General features: G+C 41.9%; 1 protein-coding gene across 2 annotated transcripts in view; it reads left to right on the top strand.

The window, feature by feature from the left end:
- The window catches only part of GALNT18 (polypeptide N-acetylgalactosaminyltransferase 18), a 1871693-nt gene that overhangs the window by 1360264 nt on the left and 491209 nt on the right, over positions 1 to 20220 (top strand). The window lies entirely within an intron of this gene.

The following is a 20220-nucleotide window of genomic DNA, read 5'->3' on the forward strand; positions in this document are numbered from 1 at the left end:
GATCTTTGAAAGTTCTGAGGCAAAATACATGCCATGAACTGTAGTGAGTGAGCAAAGCAAGTAAGCAAGACCTCTTTAAATGAGTTTCGCTCCCCAAAAAGCATCTAGACCCAAACCCTGAAGCAGCCCCTTAGTTGCAACACAACACACCACCTGTGTTGTGTGTTGTGTTATAACTACACATTACACAACACAAAACATAACACATAACATTAACCTCGTCACTGCGGCGCGAATTCCGCCGCAGTGCTGAACATTCCTATCGCGGGCGTGGTCATGACGCCTCCCGGCCGTCATCAGCACACGCCCACTGTGACTCATGACGGCCGGGAACCGTCATGAGCATGGAAGAGGTTAAACATAACACATGCCATAACGCATAACCTAACAATACACAACACATAGCATAAGAGAACAGAACTGAACATCCTCCGTATTATGATGACACTCACTCACAGATTCTTTTGTCCGGTGAGGGAATAATTTAGAGACATTTAGCCATTTTTGTTCTATCATTCTGCTTTGTAACTGTTCACTGACAGTTTTCCGAGTGCTCCCACACACAAGGCAGCAGATGTGCTTCAATTCGACATTTCTAATGTGCAAGCTGCGTGCTCTGACGTACTCGCCTTAGTGAGTCTGTTCCCACTGACACTGATGCTTGGTGCCTTCTGTTCAAACGACAGAGACAGAGGATGTTCAGACTGTGCATTTTATTACACCCGATCCGCACCCTTTTGTTCATGTTTATTCCAAGCATTTGTTGAGGCAATGCAAACGTTATTTTAGTGAAGAGACGTTTTATTATTTTCTTTAAAAAAGGTAACTTTTTCCCATTTTTCCTTTCTTCTGTTTAACTTCTAAGAGAAAAATATTCATCAACTGAAGACGAATTTCACAGCGCAATATCCCTGATCCCTTTCTAACTACCAACTTCCTAAACGACGGAAGTGTCACGCTCCAGCGATCACCTTTCACTGTGAGGAGCACTGCCCTTTTTACCTGACCCCATTTCGGAACAGTGGCGGGCCACATGTATCAAATTTAGGAATTGCGATTTTCTAAGAATCGCAATTAGGTAATTGCTATTTCCAATGTATCAACCCCCACATGCATCAACCTATTTAGGAAGTGCAAACGGTGCGAATCGGTAAATTCGGCCGTTTGCACTTCCTAAATACGTTTTTGGAATGCATGAAACAGATTGTCAAAATTCGCTATTTTTTGCATTTCTTAAAAATGCAAATGCAATTAAGGAATCGCATTTGTGCGAATCCTTAAATGCAATGCATCATTTTTTTTAAAAATTGCGAATTTTGAAATAGGAAGTGCAAATTAACACGAGGTTGACCCTCGTGTTAATTTGCGAAAATTTTAAAAAAAGCAAAAAATGCATTTTTTAAACTTGCATCTTACAGACACACATGTCCTTAGGACATGTGTGTGTGAAACATGCACTTTAAAATACATTTCAGGGGTGCAGGGGGGGGGTCCTTTGGACCCCCCTCTGCACCCTTGCAATGCATCAACAAATTGCGAGTGCAAAAAAAAAAAATGCAAAACGGCATCGATTCCTATGGGCCTCTAGGCCCATAGGAATCAATGTAATGCCATTCCTTAATTGCGATTCGCAATTAAGGAATCGCAATTACCGAAAATTAAGAAATCCTAAAAACTTTTAGGATTTCTTGATGCATAGGATTTTGCATTTCCTAAATAGCGATTCCTTAATTTTCGCTATTTAGGAAATGCAAAATCCTAGATTGATGCATGTGGCCAGAAATTCCTTGAGTTTCATACACCGATTCCTAGGGGGTAGCAAATCGACCTACCTCATTAGGGACGCTCTAAGTACGCCCCTTCCATATACCGAATAGCAAACCCATTTTGCGATTTGTTAACAGGTTATCGAATCACTAAATGTGTGTTGATACATGTAACAAGGCTTTTTTGCACTCACAATGGGCCGATTTTGTGAATCAGCCCATTTGCTATCTCAAAATTGGTTAATACATGTGGCCCAGTGTCTGCTCCGTCCCCTTTCTCCTTACCAATCGTGCTACCCATCTGAAGGCTGAGGCTAGACTGTCTGTACTACTCACCAATAATAATATATTTTCTTTCTTAAAGTGCCTCTCTGAGTTAAGCACTGTAGGTAAAAGTTGAGGATATAACCTAATTTATTAGCACTGTTTATTATCTCAAAAGAATGGAAGGCCTTGCCGTAATTTGATCTTGTGAGATCACAGCATATCTTAATTGTAAGCATTTAGCTCACCCCGCCTTGTCGGCGGCCTGCACAGCATACTCCCCCTCGTGAAACTATGGAGGCACTATTTGCATTTACTGCACATTCATTTTATTTACCTTATTCCAATGAGATGTATATTACCACTAATGAGGAAACTACAAAACTCAGAGTGTGGGATCTGAACGGAAAATGGGGCATAGTGCACAACGGATTGGTGGAATTCAGTATCTTTTTTATCGCAACGCTGCACTGCCACCGCATCCCTTTAGTACTAATCTGTCCTTGCGCAAAGCCTAATTTCAGAAGGATTCGCACAATCCTACCCTTCACTTATAATTGTATCTGAATGAGGCAGACATTCCTGTGTGAAATGCTCCGAATGGCTGAAAATGGATACACAAGAGGGGCTGCAGAGCTCATATTTGCATTTTCAGAATGCCAGAATTGCCGCCACTGACAAGATAAGGGATAAGAGACAGAGTATTAATAATCGGCATGATGGCGAAAGTACATGTAAGGTGGCATTCAGCAGTTTTTGCCCCCAGTGCATGCTGCCCACATGCATAAGGTGGGAGCTATCTCTTACGGTGCGCATCCACTTATCAATGGCTACCACCCTCGTTTGCTATCAGTATCTCTTCAATGCTCTCCCACCACAGTGATATGGCAAATGGTTAACACATATCCTTGCAAGTCTCAAGGAGGGGGACAGATGGTGCCTCTTTCATGCCACCCTTAACTCATAAGTCATAAGTGGTCTCAATGTGGACTTTCTTCACCACAAACATCTCATAATGTCCTTACAAACATTACAACTGTGGGGCTTGCAGTCACAAAGACTATAATTATGCAAGTAAGAAAAACTTTGCGTAAATCAGGCTCACAAATTCTTGCTCTTTTGATGGCCACAAATGCCCAGAACGATTTACTCCGGACAATCCTTCCTGTCCACACATATAGAGCATTTTTGGAGGACCTCTAGCGGTGCCAACACTGCGCCGTCTGCTGGAGAAACACCAAACACGTGGTGCTCCCACCCACCTGATTAGGAGTTTAATCCTGGTATGGCAGGTGGGCTGCCACAGTCTCACAGCAGTGGGCTGTTAGGCTCATAGGCTCTGAGCCTAACATGCTGCCCACTGCTGTGATAGCTCCTGCAGTATGTTCCTGCCTGGGATGGCATGCATACTTCACCATGCAGAAACAGGGGTGCAATTCTAGGGAGCACAACATGTGCCCCCCTACATGCACCCCTAGGAGCGGCACAGGGGCCCTGTTAGGGCACCCTTAGTTCAATCTCTGCCACCCATAAAAGGGTGGTGAGAGTGCAACTAAAAATTTGCCTGGAGGTGCTGCAGCAGCACTGCTAGCATATTCCTGCTTCTGACAGCTGCACGACTGCCGCAGCATCCTGGATCCCTGGTGAACGCAGCGGTCCTTTGGTGATCTGACTTCCCCAATTGTAATACTGCGGGCGGATCCACAGTGTGGTGATGGTCAGACTGCCACAGCGAATGCGGTAGTCCATAAGGCCCATAGTCAACACCAGCAGCCAGCCAGCAAAGACATTACAATATCAGAGTTGAATATTGCCGGGCACGTTCAGGGTTGGATTGGCAATGCTGGCAATGGGCGATGAGCCGGTATCTGAGTTGCAGCTGTGGGCTGCTTTTTTGGGCAGGGTGGTGGCAGAATTAGGCTGTGCGTGTGCTGTTCAGAGGCCACCAGCAGCCCAGTGTGGGCCTGAACGCCTTTCAGGAGGCAGATGGCCCTCTAATTACCGAGGTGTCACTCCCAGTCTCTGACTGGGCCGGCCCAGTAGTGTATGCAGATAGAGCAGGGGTCCTGAGCAGAAGTGGCCTCACTTATAGTCCGGTGTGGTTCACCATTGTGAACTAATCCATGCACAAAGAGCCCTGGCAACACTTGCATATTCGTATCTTAATGAAGTCAAGAAAACATGCCTCTTTTAGAGAACACCCCCTTGCTTCTTTTCATAATACTTAAAACACTGAAGCTGTGTTTTGCGAAAAGCGGCAATTCACAGATGTGGGCCCTTTTTTTTAGGGTGCCCGGGCCTATGTTTGATCCCAATTCAACCCTGGCCAATCCGATTACTCAATACACAGCAAATACCATGTGAGAAAGCAGTTTTCAATCAAACATATGGAATAAGAGCAGCGTCTCATTGTGGGAAAATGTCCTGGTGCTCTCCTGGGCCTGTTGTATTTATTCAAAATTTTTAGATATCTCTGGTCCCAGCTCCCCTCTCTGTGCCTCTAAATGAAAGGAGTAATGGCCAGCTGCTGCACTTCATTTGGTAAGATGCTAAAAAAAATCTGCTGTCATGAGATGCTCCCGTGCCTTCGAGCAATTCTGCTGAATGAAGGAAGATATCGCATCTGGTAAACAAGCCGTGCACACGGAGAAACCATCAATAACTGTCGCGGGCATTTGTCATCTTCAGTCCCTTTCCAATAAACACTCCTCGCGCTGTAATCCAAAGTGTGTCTTCTTCCCACCTCTCCTCATCTTCTGCCCGCGCCTGCTCTGAGGGAGGCATTAAATTACATTCTCTGGCATTTTTTCTTTTAAGCCGAGCATGTTTCCAAGATAAGCAGCCTGTTTTAAACTAGCACGCACGTGGAAGTTAAAAAAAGTGCGTTGCCCAGCCCACCCCGCGCGCAGAATGGATTCGATGAGATCGTGTGCTAATCATTTTTATTACACATGCTGTAGAGAATTGGAATCTCTCTAGCCAATCAGATTGATTAGAACGTGGGCGCTAACTGATTGCTTGCTGCATTGTAATATAGCTGGACAGCTGAGCACGCTCCAAATGTTCATAGACAGCAAAAACGTGATGCGTGGAAATGGTTACATCACTGGCAGGAGCAGATGCTGCATTCTATTCCATAATTCGTTGACTTTGATGTACCAATGTTTGTAGAGCTTGCCTGGGATGAATTGCTTATGGTTGTTGGTTATCTGTAGCACCAGCTAAAAAGAAAGGATAGCATAGCAAACCTTCCCTTTCACCTCTTAGGCTAACTGCGACGTCCTCGTCGTTCATTCGTCCATCCTTCATATCCTCCTCACACACACTTCAGATGTAGATGAAAGAATTGTCACCTGTAGCCAAAGAAAGCTTTTTTTCAACTAAAGCACGTCTGAATTAGTTGAATTGCTTACTTTATAATTCTTGGTATAGACATTGAACAAATTTCTCTTGATTTATAATTTTTAGCAAAGCTACACTTTCTAATTTCTGAACTTGTTTAAAAAATGCACTCTTTACCCTGCTGCCTTTGCTCTTCCTTCCCACAGCCGAAGCCTGTTTGGTTGGGTATTGCGGTGGACTATTTTATCATAACTTTATTTCATTTCAATATGTTTTTGTATCTATGCGTTATTTTTCTGTCAGAGGTTGATTTTGATTCATTATAAAATTTGCGAGAACGCTTTCAATAATACACACTTATTCAAAGCTCCTTCTTCCTTATTTTGTAAAGTGTATGAAGACAATCATTTACAAATCGCTCAACATACATTATAGCAGTGACTTGCGTTTTTAAAATATGCATACTACCCCATGGTGTTCTACCACAATATTGGGTTTTAAATTTCCGCAAAAATAGTGGTGTGGTTTGTAGTAATATGTTATTTTCTAATGTATCGAGAGGAGTGGCAAGCAGATGTAGGCTGTTTATTTTAGGCCTGTGTGATGTTATATGGTGTAGCCAAGTACTGTGTAAAACAGTGTGTGGTGGTGTACCCTCATGTAGGGTTGTATTGTGGAACAGTAAGGCAATGTTTGACTATCTGGGCTGAATGATCTGGTGTGCTGTGTGTGCTGTATCTTGGTATGGTCATCATTGGTATTGTGTGGAATGGGCATATATAAGGTTCTATAATGTTTTAAGTTATAGTAAGTGTGGCAGTGTGAATGTATTGTATTGTATTGCAATTGCATTTATATAGCGCTTACTACCCCTGACAAGGCGTCGAAGCGCTTTTTTGGCGAGTAGCACGCTACTCCGGGACCCGTAGAGGATTAGTGTTGAATAAGTATAGTGAAACATGCAAGTACATTTTAAGTGGTGAATGGGTTAGTTATTTGGATTTAGAATGATAGCAGAAGGATAGAGGAGGACAAAGGTTTGTATTTATATAGCGCTTGTAGACGCATGCTTTTCAGGAAGCCTACAAAGGATTAGTGGTGAATTAATATGGTGAAATATGAAGTAATTTCAGTGGTGGATATTAGTCAGTTACTTGGAGTGAGAAGGTTAACGGAGGGATAAAAGGGGAAGAGAGATTTGCATTCATATAGCACTTGTTACCCCTGATGGGTGTTGAATCGCTTTTCAGGCGAGTAGCACGCCACTCCGGAACACAAAGTATTACGGTTGAAAATTAGTATAGTAAAAAATATGAAGTAATTTGAGTAGTGGATATGTTATTCAGTTATTTGGGTAGTATATTAGTTTGTTCCTTTGTGTGGTTTGAAAGGTGGGTATATGTTTGTATTTTGTGATGGTAAGTATTATAATGTGGTGTCATAATGAGTCGTACAAAATGAAACTCTGTTTTGTGGTTCAAGTTTGAGTGTTCTGGTGAGGTACAGTGTGGTGTACATATGGTCGATGCTGTCAGGGATGAGTTTTGTTATGGAGCATTGTTTGTAGTTTGATTTAGGGGATTAGTGATGTGTGCTGTGCTAGAATGACGCGCACTGGTCAGAGTCGGTTCAAGTTTGAACAAATTTGTGCATTCAGAAGATGTAAGCAAGTCAGCATGAGTGGGTTGACTCCAATTTTATTCATTTTGAAACAGGATCTCGTGACTCTGAGCTTGTTATGAATAGGGTTGGGCAAGGGTGCATAGTTCGAAAACTTACAACTCTGATTATTTAATTTAGACTACAGAGGCTAGTCATAGAAGAGAGAGCCAGCATCAGTGTCCCTCGGGACTTGCGCTTATGAGCAGTTGCGGCAGATGTCCTGCTCTTATCCCAACCTGGTGCTCCAACTAAAGTTCCCGTTTGTACATTCCTGCCTGTCACCTCAAATGTCATCCAGAATGTCCTCACCAGGAACATCCTGAAGCAGGAAATGGTTATGAGGAGGTGATGTGATAGGTTTTCATTACAGCTCGTGTGAGTGGATAAAGTTGGAAAATGTTGGCCTACTTCGCATACAATGATTTTGTCTTATTTTGCTCGATTAGATACTCCTCGCTTCAACCACATGTGGCAGTATATCTTCCAGAGTGCTAAGCCACCTCCTCTCATCTGTAATTCCATTCCTCTGACCCTCTGTCGCCTTTCAAAATCTAAACAGTTCAGCAAGAACTTGAAAACCTTTCTGTTTTTTAAAGTCCCTTCATTCTCAATGTTTCATTCAATACTCCTAGTGCCAAGATGCTTGCGAGCAAACTGACACTTTGGAAATAAATAAATTAATAAATAAGTAAACATAAGACAAGTAGGCATTGAATAGTAAGACAGGACTGAGCTTTGCGAGAGCCAAGAGTTGGTCTGGCATGGGTGTAGGAGCCACATTAGTCAGGCAAAATAATCATGCAGAAAGGAAGGTTCTTAATATATGTATGTGTCTATTTTGGTTGTTGAGTGTTCTACAGTTCTATTGCATTATTCAGAGTATGAATACCAATGCTCAAGACCTTCATAATATGTAAGCAATGATCCTTGCAAACTTCCATTTTAGTGTTCATAAGAAAGCTGAAGCACTCATAAACTATGGTTGTGAAACACAGGTGACAATGTCAGCAGGACACCAGAACAAAACAGACCGAATTATACCAACTACAGAACAGGCCGTGAAGTACACTAGTACACAAATGTCGCCAAAACCCTACAACTGGAGGTATTGCAGCATACAGTAACAGACAAAAGAACAAAGCTTTTCTCGATTCATTAGCAACATCCAATGTCAGTGTGGTGTCTTACACAGACAACCGGAAAAACAGGACCTTTTCAAAAACAAGTCAATTTAAATTGTAGCAAAATCACCTTTTCTGCGGGGTCACCTTGATTTTTGCTTTTTATTGCTGGTATTTGCATTCTGTGCCATATGACACTGCTATTCAGTGCCAAAGTGTGTCTGCGTTGCCCCTAAATGGTACTCTTAAAATTGGTTTCACACATTGGGTTGTTTCATATTTATATAAGACCATGATAGAGGGCAGAGAAAGTAGCATTGGAGCAAAATGTCTTAACTGCCCTGCAGTGTGTATTTACACAACACATATACATGAAAAATAATTGTCTCCAGAAGCCCCGTTTAGCACAACCTAATTTTCATATATTAATAGCCACCCCTAAAATTGGCCACATGAGTAGGTGCTTAATATATAAAAAATAGCAAATATTAAAAAAATTCTGTCTAAATGCCCAAAAGCTGCTTTCATTTTATAGGCTTAGTTAGAAGTATAATAACACATTCTTCAATTATATTATTTATTTTAAAAAAACGTTTGCGCTGCCTGAGCCAAACCTAGATTAAAACCAGTGTTTCCACCTATCTCCTGTCCAGAGTTCAGTACAACTTCCTTGGCGCAGTTAATGATCCTTCTCCCCAGAGGACAATTGGCTTGGCTGCTGGGCCATGGATGGCAGGGGCATTGTAAACAACTGGCTACCTTACAGGGATTAGCAATATGGGAAGACGATAGGAACAGTTGTCAGAACAAAGGACTGTATTCACACTACCACGTTTGACTCAGAGATGCCAAGTAAACAGTAAATGCTCCCATTCATTTTCAGGGCCCTCCTAGACTTTCTCTTTCCTGTCCCTGCATGGGGAAAAATAGAACGCAAAATAATAAGATGTGATGTGACCTTTAGTTACCTTAAGGCATATGTTCAAAAGTTAGGATGACAGAAGTAGTGTGTCATATTCTTGTAGTGAGATACTTTCTAGCAGAAACATACAGAATTATAGGAATTATAGATGGGCAATGGTGAATAAGGGGATTGATTTTTGCTTATGGGTTCTGAATGGCAATGAGAGAAAAGCTCACGTTGTCTGTGATGTCACTCTGAACCCTGAGGTGAAAAAAAATCCCCATTATTCAATTTTTGCCCATCTAAAATCCCACATTAGGTATAGCCTCCAAAGCCATCTGTCTCTGCCTTTAGCTACTACGCCGGGAAAGAGGAGTAATATTGAAAACCATACAAAATATAGCCTCTCCTCCCTGTCCAAAATCTAAAATAAACAAGCATTTGCAATGCCTTTTCTTTATTTTTAAAAACCAACACATAAATGAAGGGCATTGCCATTTACAATGCCAATAACGCAAATATATAAACAAGCGCTTAATGCCTACCATTTGTCCTGTAAAATAGCTAAGGGTAATTACACTAAAGATACCATCTTAGCCGCACAGAGCAACCCTGGCATCTTTTTAAAGTTTAAAAAAATCTGGCAGGTGCGGCTCACCAACCTGAACCCCCGACTCTGTCCACTATGCAATGCAATCTCATAGCTAACTTTTTAATGAGAAATTAGCTAAGATTTATTCTAATTTTAGCAAAAATGATGAGGCCACAGACTCTGTAGCAACTGTCTCTCTCCCCAGTGAGAGAGCGGAAAGGGTGAATTCCCCGGAGAACATACTAACAAGGTGGCAATCTATGGACAACACGACTTTTGTAGAAGTACTTAACAGCATTAGATCAGGCTCACCTCAAGACCCAATTCCTGCGTCCATTCTAAAGCAGCTGGATCCTTTAATTCTGGGTGTAATCAGATCTTTATTAAACGCTTCTTTAGCGGAAGCTGTGGTACCCGATGACTGGAAGCGTGCTATGGTAGTCCCCTTGCTGAAAAAGGCAAATGACGACCTAGAGATTTTTTCTAATTTTCGCCTAATATCATTACTACCAATTTTTTCGAAAATTTTGGAAAAGCACGTAAATAAACAACTAGCTGACTTTGTCAACGATAACAATCTGCTGTACTTTTCTCAGTCAGGGTTTAGAAGGGGCCATTCCACGGAGTCAACCCTATTAGGGGTTACTGAAGCCATCCGAAAAGAACTGGATGGAGGTGGCACAGCGGCACTCATTCTTTTAGATTTGAGTGCCGCCTTTGATACCATCTCCCACAAAACCCTGATTCAGACTTTAGAGGACATAGGAATAAGAGGGAAAGCACTAAGGTGACTGGAACAATTCCTTTCACATCGGACTTTTCAGGTCTTTTCCAAAAACAACTCCTCTGATATCCTGAACTCCCTCTATGGGGTACCCCAGGGCTCTATATTGAGTCCATTATTATTCAATATTTATGTTACCCCACTGGCTAAAATTGCTGAAGAAATGGGCCTTACTATTTATTCCTACGCGGATGATACGCAATTAGTGTTCTCCCTAGCAACTACAGACAAATCTAGTATTTCTCCTCTCCGTTCTGGACTCCTGAGAATGGCTGATTGGCTGCACTCAAACAAATTAAAACTGAACGGGGAAAAGACAGAGTTACTTATCTTTGGTGATCATAAGGATCTTTGGGGCCCCACTCATTGGCCAGTTGAAATGGGCCCGACCCTGGTTGCGGTACAATCTGCTCGCAACCTCGGGATAATAGTTGATGACAAGTGGTCAATGCGTGCACAAACCGCTAAAACGGCTTCAACATGCTTTGCAATCCTCAAATGGTTGAGGAAAATACTGTGGCAACTCCCGGAAGGGGCACAGAGAACAGTAATACAGGCCTTAATAGGTTCTAGATTAGACTACGGAAACAACATTTATTTAGGATCTAATAAAGACACTATTAACCGTCTTCAGGTTATTCAAAATGCCGCAGCTAGGTTGCTCCTTCATCTCCCAGGGCGTACAAGCATGTCAGAACATTTGAAGAAATTGCATTGGCTGAAAACCGCCAATAGAGTGAAATTTAAAGCACTCTGCTATATGTTTCGGATCAATGTGAGGGAAGCACCTACCTATTTATGTAAACTGGCCCAGAAATACTTGCCCTCCCGTACTCTTCGGTCTATGTCACAAGCCAAATTTGTTGTCCCCAGGTTCAAACGAGCACGCTTGGGCGGACGCTCGTTCACTTATTTGGCCCCAGTTTTGTGGAATTCTCTTCCACCCAAACTACGTCTGGAACCTAGTTACCTCCAATACCGGAGGGGAGTCAAAGCCTGGCTTTTTAATCAGTAGCGTCCACAGTACTCTTTGTTCAGTTAAACAGATCCAAGGCACCGGGAAAACCTCAGGGTAGCTGTTGCGCCATACAAATGTAATAAATAAATAAATAAATAATAACTCAAACTCTTGGAAATGCTAGACCTATTGCATTACAAATGCTTGTTCTTTATGTTTGGAAGAGCAAGCACTTTATAAAACGCAGTGGTCATAGCCATGGTAACAACCCTGATAAAAACAAACATACAAGAATAATTCGTGCAGACTGCAAGATACTAACAAATAGAAACGTTCATAGCGGTCTGAGTAGTAACAATCTCCTAAATAAACTGCTGTTGAGAGTGCCAGCTTGCCGCTGGGGTGGTTTTGAGGAACTGCTCCTGTTGCCTGTATCACTACCGGGGCTATCAAGAATGCTGCTGAAGCTTCTCCTGCTGCCCGCAGGAGACAGATGGCCCATGAAAAACTGGTCCCTTCAGCCTTCTGTACTTTGAAACGTGTGACCGGTAAGGTGCTGCAACTGCCTCCTTACTAACACAAAGAGGAAAGGTAGATGGAGGTGGTGCTGTGGGAGCCCGATCTCACCAGCCACGGTCGGTAGTAGGAGTTCCAGCAGGGTATTCCAACAAGCGAATTAACAAATCTGAAGCCAACATTTGCAAAGGATAATGAAACGAGCCAATGAAAAATATGGCCGGAGAGTGGGCCGAGCTACAAGTCCATACCTGAATACAGTATGCCTCATAGAGCAGCGCATTCGCTACCCAGGCTCGATCTCAAAAACAATAACTATCTGGCCACCTGCCACCCCCCACCCTCAGTGCCTTCAGACGTGCTCCCTTTCCAAAGCTACATGAGAGCTAGTGCTGCACTGAACGGCTCATAGGGAACCCGGCCAGTTCAGCCTGACATTCCTATATGACATAACAACAATGTTGCAACCCATTCTTGCTACATAATAGCAGTGAATAACCAGATTTAGAATTTAGGGTGCGATTTATGAACATTTCACGCAACGCCATGCTTCGTTGCAAGATTGGGAGAGAACAGAACAGGGCCATCTCCACTAGGATATAGTGCTGTTTTCTCTCTTCGAGCCTGGCTTTTGCCATGTATACACCATAGTGCAAATGTCTGTATGTGATGTCTAGCATAGGATTTGCACCAATAGATTATCCTTCCCTTACAAAATACAATGCTTTGACATAATTTAACATATTTTCCACATCGGATGTGTGATCTACAGTACAGCACACATGGAATGTTCAAAATGTTACAAGAAATGAAAACATTTCTTTAAAGAGCAATTCTTTTTTCTTGCAAACCTATCATTTTTAGTAGATTTTGCTTTGCATCCAAACCCATGAATGGTTGTATGTGAAAACGTATTTACCACCAATAATGAACCCCATTAATAATAGCTAGCAAATAGCACCACTTTGTGTTACTTTAGCCCTACGTTCCAGTGCAAAACATATTTTGCTCTGGAAAGTATATCCTAATTCTACACTTTGCACTCGTTTGTACCATTCTTATGATGCAAACCCAGTGCAAAGTGTTAGTAAATTTGCCCTCTAATATTCATAATAGAAGCTCTCGACGAGAGCTATACAACATAAGATCTTCTATTAACACATTTCGGGCCAGATGTACAACCATTCCATTTTGCTGGACGCAAATTACGATTTTATGCCACTTGAATTTACGACTTGCAAAATGGAATGTACTAATGGTGTCTTAGACATATTTAGCGATTCCCAATGGGGTTGCAAATGACATCCCTCATCAATATTTATGAGGTAGCTTGCAATTTGTGACCCATTGGGAATGGGCAAGGACACAGGAATGGTGGCCTGCTGGGGACAGCACACCACCATATCTATGTTTGCTTTTTAAATAGAGCAACTTTTCCCCCCAAATCCTTAAAGGAAAATGGGATGCGTTGAAAATAAAGGAAGTAAAACATTTTTTTTTCATATTTTAAGGCAGCCGGTGGTCCACTGGATGACTGCCTGCTCGTAAAAAGTATTTTCGCATACATTCAGAAAGTGGAAGGGGGTCCCATGGGGACCCCTTCCCGTTTGCGACTGGCCTACCACCTACCTGAAGTGGGTGGAAACTGTGATTGTTTTGCAACCACATTTGCAATTGCAAAACAATCAAACATACCAGTGTGACTTGCTTTTAGAAAGGGATGCCCTTGGCACCCCTTTTCCTAATAGTGACTCACTAACCCTATTTTACTTTATTTTACCAACTCGTAAAATAGGGTGTGTACATATTACAACTCTTTTTAGCAGTCGTAAACGACCTGATTTTCCTTTTGCAACTGATAAAAACTGTCGTACATCTGACCCCTAGTTTATTAATTTCAAGAACTATTTCAAACGCCACAAAATATTACCAATATGTCTTCACTGTTTAAAGAGATAGCATCTTTGGTGTCAGCCTTAGTGCCTTTTATATCTGTAATATTCCTTGCCATTGAACACTTGAAACCGACAAATGATATTTGATTTAACTGGACAATTTCTCATCTAATAATTAATTACTATCACAAACCAAACTTCACCTAAATAATAGTAACTTAATTGACTTGTTTAAGTTATATTTCTTCCTACCCTTACGGTAGCTTGGCATTGAATTAATTTGTATCCAACCGTGTAAATTGTAGGCATTCTGATCCATTCCATCTTCCATGACTGTGCTATGTGTGTGAGTGTAAGCAGTAGCAGCCGGCATGGCTCACGGGTGGGAGGTTGGGCGTAGGGTCACGCAGGCAGGGGGGGTCAATAATAAAACTAAAAATTAAACCTACCTTTCCGCTGGCCCGGGTCCTGCGTCGTCACTGCTCCTGCTCTCCTGCCTCCGACAGGAACAGGAATAGGAAGCAGGCAGCCTCCCTCCCCTCCCCTAAGCTAATCATAATGCACCAGTGGAGCGTTGTGGTTGGACTCCACTCAGCCAGGGGCTGTAGGGGATGGCATGTTCTCCATGTAGGCTGCAATGCAGCCTATATGGAGGAGGGTAGAGTGCGCATGACTGGTTTGGGTGGCCCGAGAGGGCCGACCTAACAGTCTTGGCGCACTCAGGATTGGGCAAACCACTCCTGCCCTGCCCTAGCTGCTCTGCCCACCCACCTGCAATGTGCAACGAAACAGAAAATGATAATAACCAAAAGTTATTACCATTTTATGTTTTGTCTTTCTCGCACTGTGAGAAAGCAGTGGGGTGACGCTCCTCCGCCCTAGTGGAGGGGCCGCCCCTGAGTGTAAGCCTTCAATTCAAGGGTTTACCCCCTTACCAACTAATCCCTATGAACTCACTTAGAGTTTGGAAAGGTGTGTACATTGCCATTAATTGAGGTTTGCCCATCATCATTTAGATGTGGGGGAACTGCTGGGTTTCTGACAGCAAATTCTCGGCTGGCTCTACCTTGGGAAACACTTCACTTGGTATTCCATCCAAAGCAGGACATGTCACTGACTTGTCCTTCCCACGACCACTGTACAGGGCATGCCATTCCTGAGAAGGAAAATGTAAAAATGTCCTTGACACCCAGATAGAAAAGCCGCTGTGGATCTGGGGCGTTTTTCTTTTTATTTTCTGCAGCAACCCCATGCTTTGGGAGTCTGTTGCTCAAGAGAAATAAAAATACCATTTGGTCTGGAAAAAACCTAACAGCCCTATTCAATAGTGACGAAAGTGCACGTACCATACTAAGGATACACTTTCATCACCAACTCTGCCAGGCGGGTGGGGATTTCTAGATATAAGAGGCACGGAGAAGATTGCATCAACCTAACCAGTGGGATGGTGCACAGCCCACCAAACAATAAATGAGGTCCTTAGGTGACACAATGTGGCTAAACAACTCTCCAGCAGATACTTGATGCACATCACATCATTGCAGTGAGGGCTACTGTTGGCATCGATAATAAATGCAATTTGTTGGGCACACAGCAGAAATGCAGATTTATGGTCCGCAGACTGAATAGCACTCATCCCAATCTTCTACAACACTAAACCGTGGTGAGTTTGGTTTCTCATATGTATATGTGTTCTTCCTCCTAGTTTACACAGAATTGATAAAGCCTGTCCATCTGCCTGTAAATACACCATTTATTTTTATCTCATTTTTGAAGTTGACATAAAAGTGGATTCTTTGCCCTCTCTCTCCTTCTTTCTCTTTCTCTATAGCAGAGGCCTCTTTGAGATGGGGGCTGCCGGCTGCTTTGCGGTAACCTTTCCCTTCAGCCTGTTTTCTATACAATCTCTCAGATTCCCGGTCAAAGGTTGGAGAGTTTGTTCCACTACAAGATGGGCAATCAAAGCCTACAAACATCTGTGCACATCCAAGACTTTCCGAAATCCTACCATGTTTCCTTCTGCAGATTTTTTAAGACCTATAATAAGAATGCCAGCTAGCATTTTCGAAAAAATGAATTTTCGTCAGAGCTTCACGTTCTGAAAGCACTCCTGCCTTCCTTTCAGACATCACATAAAATGAAAATAATGCGCGAGTGTGCATATTTCTGCTTGAGCTGCGAAGCTGATGCTCTTAAACCTCAGTGTGCATAAAAGAGAAATACTTCTCCCTAAGTGGCTGAGACAGATGTCATCTGATCCACTGCATCTTCCGTCCCAATTTTTAGCATTTGGACCGTCTTACAGCATGACTGCTCCACTCGTTTGCTCGAATTGACTTCCATCCAATTTGATATTAAAATGCCTCTTCATGCCCTGGGCAGGTTTATGTCACTGCTGATTCAGCAAACCGCTGTGTTTATCATTCCAGAATCTTTCTAGTCATGGATCATTTCATGCTCTACAGTGCCCTCACAACAAGACATAAAGTCGCTTTTTTCTCTGACTTTAAAATTATTGATTTGACTTCTGTCTCTTATAAGCGAGAGCTCCAAATTTCAGTGAATCTGCAAATGATGACACAGAGGAATGGAAAAGGGTGGAGAGCAAGGAAGAGGGAATGTTATAATGGTGTGACTATGCTGCATCTGCAAAACCTTTTTGGATGCAGAAATATAAAAGAAAGGCCAAACCTCTCAAATAACATCGTACTTTGAATCCACTGTAAACCTGAACTGGTCTGAGTAAGAAGATCTCTTGGGATAATTTTGTGAAATAGTTATAGATAAAGGCATTTATAATACTAATACATTTGTAGTAGAATTCACATTTTGTTTGTCAAGAGAGATTATTTCAAAATGTCTCCCTAAGTATTTGTCTGAAGTGATTGGGTTAGTGCGTCTTTTTGTATTAAATGTGATTTTTGGGTTATGTTTTCGGACATTGTATGTATGATTTTTGGCAGTCGCATTTTATTCACTGCAGGCAGTGTTAGATGCTAAGCAAAAAATTATATAAAATCAATACACGAATTGATGACTTGTTTGAGGAAGGGCATGAAGAAAGGAAGGAAAGAAACAAGGAAGAAACGAAATCAGGAATATTTTTAAATAAAGATCAATTCTGCAATCTGAATCAGCTTCTTTAATTTTATTTGTACATCAATTAGAAAGGTCGTAGTCTCTCACTGATTTCCCTGCTTACGAATTCTAGATCGAATATTAAAATTGCATAGCAATCAGCAACACATTTAAGCAGTTTAAGGTCAAGGCTTTACGCATATTGGTCATAGCAACAGGCACTAATGAGGTAATGCCTAAAAAAAAAAAGTCAACATTTTTATTTCTGAGATTACTACTTTGATAAAAAGACTAAAGTTAGATGTGGTAACAGTTTTAAACACTGGAAACATGAGATTGAAAAATATGGATAAAGAAAGGGGGAAAAGTGGGTACCGCCTTAAGAAACACAGGCATTGACAAAGTCAAAAGGTCTGGCCCTGGCAACTTAGTGGATTGGGTATTTTCGTATTACATGTATTATTCCAAGAGCCTGCCACAGAAATATAAGAGAGAAAAGAAAACGTGGTGAACTAAATGTTTCCACCATGTCCCTGAATTAAAAATATTACATTTAAAATTCTTTTAGTGGTGCTAGGCATTTTATTATTATTATTTCTAAAGTATTTAAGAATAAATCACCACCTAACCAAGCACTAAAATAGGAGGTAGCCACAATATTACACTATCACCTAAACACGTTATCACTTTAAAAGGACACAGAAAATAAATGACCATCTAGCTAGATAACCCCTGTGCAGGCAAAGTAAATAGCCACTATTTTAAGTTATTACAAAAACTAACTGTAATTGAAAACCACACTTGGAACCAGGTTTATCATTGCAGGCAAAAATATATATTTAAGTGAATGTGTACAATGTGCACAGGCATCTGTGCAATCACTCAAAGTGAACGGAGCCAATGGAAAAGGAGGCCTGACCCACTGCCCCATGCAGTATGCTGTGGTTGTCAGATGCAAAATGTGATGGCTGCAGCCCACTGACTAAAATGCCCTCTATGGATGTACATTTGTATGAATTTGTTTAAACAACTATAGTCTTGTGCTGCGCTACAGATAAAGCCACTCCAAAGGCCAGACTTAAAAACCCGCATAGATAAAACCCAAAGACATGGTAGATGAAGATAACAAATGGAAAAAAATTAGTGAAAGTCAAAAGGAAAAGAGGAAGCTAGGGGGTTACAATAAACGAAAGAATGAAAAGTGGGTTTGAAAAAGATAAAAATGCAAGTAAAACAGATGAACACAAAAGGGGGAATGTTATAAGGCTGCAAATGAAAAGTTTTACTGAAATAAAAAGTGGAAGACAACATTTGAAATCAATAGTATTAGGAAGTAAGGCTTTTGAAAGTAGAAGTGCAGCAAATAATGTCATAGTGAACTAGCACGTGCATGTCATACATACTGTTAGTATACCTTTTGATATCATTTTAACGCAATTAGGAACTTTGATCGTTTCGAAAATATATCACTCTCTTAGAAGATTATTGGCAGGTGTATTTACTGTTAGAAAGGGTTTCTTTGGGTTACCATATGAAGTCTTCTTTTTGTGGTTGGCATTGAGCATGAAGTATCCTCACCAAACGACATACAAGTAAAAGGTTTCCAAGCCACTGTTTTCTTCATTAATAGGGTAAGGAGATTTGCAAGTAATTCTGAAAGATTTGCTGAAAGCAGAACTGAGTGAACCAGTTTCTCACAATCAGAGTTATTACTTTTCTCGCCAGGGGCGGCTCTAGGCTCATGGCGGCCCTGGGCAGGGAGCGTAGTTAGGGGGCCCCGGAAGAGGGGGGCTGGGCAGGGCGGAGCCCCCCGATATACGCCTGTACCAGCGGGCCAGCAGTGGGTAGGGAAAAAAAGAAGCCAATCAGGAACCAGGAGGAACGCAGGCGCGGAGGCCAGTGAAGAGGGGTGGGGGGGTCAGGGTGTTTGGAAGTGGAAAAGAGCCGGAGGCCGCCAAATCCCTGCCAGGGGCCGCCACGCAAATGTGTATCCATCCTCCGAGGATTATTATATTAAGGATATATATTGGCGTGGTGACCCCTGGGGTTTGGTGGCCCTGTGCAGGTGCACAGCTTGTACATGCCTAAGGCCGCCCCTGTTCTCACCCCCAATGCTAGATAATGCACATTATGAACCATGGCTCCGTCCACCCAGTGTGTCGGGAAGTTTATTGAAAAAAGATGCAGAAGATAATCAAAGATCAATTAAAGAAATTTACTAATGTTCGCTATCTACCAAGTAAATCAGACAGCAGAATGAAATATAGGGGACGCAGAGGTCAGGCCAAACAAAATGATATTTCACTCACTTTAAGAAACGTCATTAAAATGTTTTGCTGATATATGTTTAATATAAAAGTAGCATATTTATTATAAGGAAGCAATTTACATTCTCTTTATCTGTTTAGTTTTAGCAGCAGGTATGTGAGCCATTCGGGAAACATCCTTTACGACGTAACTTTTACCACGCAGTGCCTTTACAACGCAGGTTTTTCAACGCAAATCAATACAACGAATTGCGCTGGGGGCGCTCTGGGATAGGTAATAGTTTAATTTACTATCCAACACCTTCCCTACTATCCACGGGGACCGGAGTTGGAATAGTAAATTAAAATATTCACTATCCAGCACCCCCCAACGCAAGTCGTTGTAACGGCTTGCGTTGAAAAACCTGCGTTGTAAAAGCATGCGTGGTAAAAGCATGCATTGTAACAACGTACATCCGAGCCATTCCGATGAAGATTAAAGCCTGGTTGTGGAAGGAGAGACACAGTAGCGTCCTAATAGTAATAAGTTGCATTGTATTTAATGCTTCATACAGCACTTCGGCTCTTTCTAAGCACTTTGAAATGCTGTACCTAATTTCCCACAATGCTAGGAAGCAACTCTTGAGTGACAGCGATGAATCAGGTCTTGATAACATAACCTGTTGAGCACAGTTCAAGCCTAAACGCATGCAGCTGCAGGGTGAGGATGCAAGGCACAGAAAAAGTAATTCTGATCATCCCAAAATATTTTATAAGCGTAATTCTCAGACAAATGGGCCCAAAAGTGAAAAAAGTGAGATAAATTCCTTCAGTGTGTGGTTTGAATAATTGTTGAAGGACAAACTAATCAGCCTATTGGCTAGTCCATTCAGCACCAGTTTCACATTCCATGCTAGAAATGTAGTGTTAGTGCTTGGAGTGTCATTTATAATGTTGCAGATGGGTTGCAAACTGCTGGGGTCAGAGTCCTTACAGTGTATCTCATTCTTGGAATGACTGTTGAGTCTGCGACTTGGTCATGCCGGTGATTATTTGATAATGCAGTTTCTCCATCTGTATACCTGTCCTTTC

The sequence above is a fragment of the Lissotriton helveticus genome, chromosome 3_1, assembly GCF_964261635.1.
Source record: "Lissotriton helveticus chromosome 3_1, aLisHel1.1, whole genome shotgun sequence".
Classification (NCBI taxonomy): Eukaryota; Metazoa; Chordata; class Amphibia; order Caudata; family Salamandridae; genus Lissotriton; species Lissotriton helveticus.